This window comes from Micromys minutus, assembly GCF_963924665.1.
Source record: "Micromys minutus genome assembly, chromosome: 4".
NCBI lineage: Eukaryota > Metazoa > Chordata > Mammalia > Rodentia > Muridae > Micromys > Micromys minutus.
The window spans coordinates 79,214,893-79,219,573 of record NC_137973.1 but is presented as its reverse complement, the minus strand read 5'-3'; positions in this window follow the sequence as shown (position 1 = coordinate 79,219,573).

Sequence of the window (4,681 nt, the reverse complement as noted above, 5' to 3'; positions counted from 1 at the left end):
AATAATAGACATTTTGTAATGTTACCCCAGTTCCAGAAGAGACTTGGGTCATAGTCTATAGAGCTAAACTGAGTTTACTGAGTAGCTGCTTGATTTTGCAAGACCACTTCTGGCCAGAAATAATGTTAGATTAAATCTAGTCAGGAAAGAGCATATAAAACGCAGTAAATATTAGATGTATGAAGGGTAGCCCCAGGAGGATAATCATTTGTAAAAGCTTGTGGTGAGGAAAAGATTCTATAACATTTTTTGCAGTTTGACACATACTGTTTACGGTGTTGGGATTGGAATCATATGACTGTGAGAAAAATGGCAGAGACATAGAGAATGCACCCGGTTCTCTGATACCACAGTGGATGGAAAGAAGTTGTGTTATCTTCTTATTAATGGTTGAGGATCTTTGAGAAGAGTACTCATAAAAAGTAGTTGGAAGAACCCCCAGCAATTAGGTTGATGAAAGGAAGATTATCCAAAAAAAAAAAAAAAAAAAAAAAAAGTCTTACAATGAGAGGGAGGAAAGATGAGACTATTGGGTATTAAGCAAGTTAGAAGTGTGCTGCTAAAAGTGTCAAGGAGTTTGGGGTGACATTGTTGTGGACAGATAAAGTTTAATGAGCTTTTGAAATTAATTATTCAATTTAATGACATGGAAGAGCCACTGGAAACACAAATTGCTAAAGGGAGGGCAGACTAAGGTGTTTGGGGTCATGAATAAAAGGCAATGTGTGATTCATTGACCTCCTGCACATCTTAGCATAGTTTTCAACATTACTATGCATAATTAATTATTTGAAGTAATTAGGACTCTGATAACGTTACATGTGTGTATCTAATATGCCTGGCCTATGGTTAGCATTTAGAAGATTCCTGCTGTTGGTGGGATTTGTTCTTAGAATCTCATTCTATCTTCAAAAGAAACTTATTGTAAAAGAGGAACTTATAATTGCTGCAAAAATGTGAGATATGTTGGTGTGTCAGCAGTAACTACCTTAACAAAAAGGAAAGTGCATTCAACAATCAGAATTTATTCCCTGTAGTCATTAACACTGAGGACTAGGTTCCAAGGGTCAGGAAGGCCGATTTCATTCTGAGGTCTTTGCTTGTAGAAGGTTGTCAGCTCACCATGCTTCTGAGCAACGCCTTCTTCTTCTGTGGTAGAGAATGGGAGAAGAAGAGGAGGAGAACAACATGGAGGAAGAAGAGTAAAAAACAAAAGGAAGAAAGATGTGAGGAAAGAGAAAGAGAAAACAAGAATCATTGCACATCTTCTAATTTTTATTTCTTTTATTTTTAGTAACCAATTCCCAGCCTCAACTTTTTATATTTCTTCATATTAAAAAAGCAGACCAGTAAAGACAGTCTTTTATTAAATAGAGTACATGAGATACTTCAACCCATTCCTCCTCTAAAATCTCTTCATTGAAAGTTAGGATGTTTTTCTTTTATAACCATCAGATTGATGAAACTCTGTTACATGTACCATGTCTAATTTATAGTCAGAACACAGACACTCAGGTGTTGTATGAGATGTTACATAATCAAATGGAACATAATTTAATCAAGATTTTGTCATATTGTAATAAATATCACCATTTCTACTCTTTCAAATAAACAATTCTTCCTTTTCTTCAGAGACTTCAAAACGAGGACTGATTTATTCTACAGTGTCCGCTTCTGGTACTAAAATCTACTCTACTACTTTCTCTCTTCAAGGATTTACATGTGACCTCACAAAGAAGCCTTCACAACAAGAGAGGAGTAGAAGACTCAGAATGTCACACAGATGGTTTGTGATTTACAGACGTTTACCTCCTCTCTAAAACATCCATGAAAGACAGAAACTAAATAAAATTCTCCCACTGGGCAGAAGTTTTCCTAGTTTATCAAGGTTTTTTATTTGTTTTAAAGAATAACTGGCAAGTATATTATTACATATTAACTAATGAATTGTGGACTCTTTTTGGCCAAATATATGCCTGTGAAAAAACAGGGAAAATATGAAAACTCATAAAAAGGAAGTCTGGGGAAGAGAAATATGGATTGGCCATTCTTTGTTTTTTTAAGGTTGTAATTAAGTATTTGTGGATACATATACATACACATATGTATATGTAACAATAATATAGGAAAAGAGCCTATTAATTTGAGGGGATAGGAAAGAAACTGGGAGGGGCTGTGATACTGTTGTACTTTAATTAAAATATATTCTTTTTTTTCTTCTTGAACTTCACACAGTCTGTGAGTTGGTTCTGGGGTGTTCAGAGCTTTCTGGGGCTAGTATCCCATTATCAGTGACAGCATATTATGTCTGTTCTTTGTAACTGAGTTATCTCACTCAGTATGATATTCTCTAGATGCAACCTTTTTCTTAAGAATTTCATTAAGTCATTGTTTCTGATAGCTGAGTAGTACTCCATTGTATAAATGTACCACAATTTTTGTATCCATTCATCTACTGAAGGACATCTGGGTTTCTTCCAGCTTCTGGCTATTACAGATAGAGCTGCAATGAACATTGTGGTGCATGTATCTTTGTTGTATGTTGGAGCGGCTCTGGGGTAAATGCCCAGAAGTGGAATAACTGGGTCTTTAGGTAGTACTATGTCCATTTTTCTGAGGAACCACCAGACTGATTTCCAAAGAGGTTGTATCAGTTTACAACCGCACCAGCAGGGGAGAAGTGTTCCTCTTTCTCCACATCCTCACCATCATCTATTGTCACCTGAGTTTTGGATCTTGGCCAATCTGACTGGTGTGAGGTAGAATCTCAGGGTTGTTTTGATTTGCATTTCCCTGATGGCTAAGGATGTTGAGCACTTCCTTAGAGGTTTCTCAGACACTCAATATTCCTCGATTGAGAACATTTGTTTAAGTCTGTACCCCATTTTTTAAAAGGGTTGTTTAATTCTCTGGTGTCTAGCTTTTTGAGTTCTTTGTATACATTGAATATTAGGCCTCTATCTGATGTGGGGTTGGTAAAGAACATTTCCCACTCTGATGGCTGCCATTTTGTTTTCTTGACAGTGTCTTTACGCTTACAGAAACTTTGCAATCTCATCAAGTCCCATTTGTCAAACTTTGACCTTAAAGCTCGAGCCATTGGTGTTCTGTTCAGAAAATTTTCTCCTGTGCCTCTGAGTTCTAAGGTTTTCCCTACTTTCTCATCTAATAGTTTCAGTGTACCTGGTTTAATGTGGAGATCTTTGATCCACTTACACTTGAGCTTTGTACAAGGAGATAAGAAAGGGTCTATTTTCATTCTTTTGCATGCTGAGTGCCAGTTGGACTAGCACCATTTGTTGAATAGGCTGTCCTTTTTCCATTGAATGTTTGCGGCTCCTTTGTCAAAAATCAGGTGACCATATATGTGAGGGCTCATTTCTGGATCTTCTATTCTATTCCATTGATCCACATGCCTATTTCTGTACCAGTACCCTGCAGTTTTCAGCACAATTGCCTTGTAATATAGCTTGAGGTCAGGGATAGTGATTCCCGAAGATGTTTTCTTGTTGTTGAGTATGATTTATGCTATTCTAGGTTTTTTGATATTTCAGATGAAATTACACATTGCTCTTTTGATGGGATTGCATGAAATCTGTAGATTGCTTTTGGTAAGATGGCCATTCTTAAAATGTTGATCCTTCCAATACATGAGCATGGGAGATCTTTCCATTTTCTGAGCTCTTCCTCAATTTCCTTCTTTAGAGGTTTAAAGTTTTTGTCATACACGTTCCTCACTTGCTTAGTTAGAGTCATACCAAGGTATTTCATAGTTTTTGTGACTATTGTGAAGGGTATCTTTTCCCTAATTTCTTTCTCCACATGTTTGTCCTTTGAATATAGGAAGGCTACTGATTTGTTTGAGTTAATTTTATATCCAACCACTTTGCTGAATTTGTTTATCAGCTGTAGGAGTTCTCTGGTGGAATTTCTGGGGTTGCTTAAGTATACTATCATGTCATCTGCAAATAGTGATATTTTTACTTCTTCCTTTCTAATTTATATCCCTTTGATTTCCTTTTGCTGTCTAATTGCTCCTGCCAGGACTTAGTAATATGTTGAATAGGTAGGGGAAGCGTGGGCAGCCTTGACTAGTCCCTGATTTTAGTGGGATTGCTTCAATTTCCCACCATTAAGTTTGATGTTGGCTGTTGGTTTGCTGTATATTGCTTTTATTATGTTTAGGTTTGGGCCTTAGATTCCTGTTCTTTCCAAGACTTTTAGCATGTAGGGGTGTTGTATTTTGTCAAATGCTTTCTCAGCATCTGTTGAGATGATGATGTGGTTTTTTTTTTTTCTTTTTTTTTTTCTTTTTTTTTTTTGAGTTTGTTTATATGGTGGATTATATTGATGGATTTCCACATATTAATCCATCCCTGCATCCCAGGAATGAAGCCTACTTAATTATGGTGAATGATTGTTTTGATGTGTTCTTGGATTTGGTTTGCAAAGATTTTGTTGAGTATTTTTCCATCCATGTTTATAAGTGAGATTGGTCTGAAATTCTCTTTCTTTGTTGGGTCTTTGTTTGGTTTAGGAACAAGGGTTATTGTAGCCTGAAAAAATGAGTTAGGTAGTGTTCCATCTGATTCTCTTTAGTGGAATAGTTTGGAGAGTATTGGTATTATGTCGTCAATAAATGTCTGATAAAACTCTGCACTGAACCCATCTGGACCTGGGC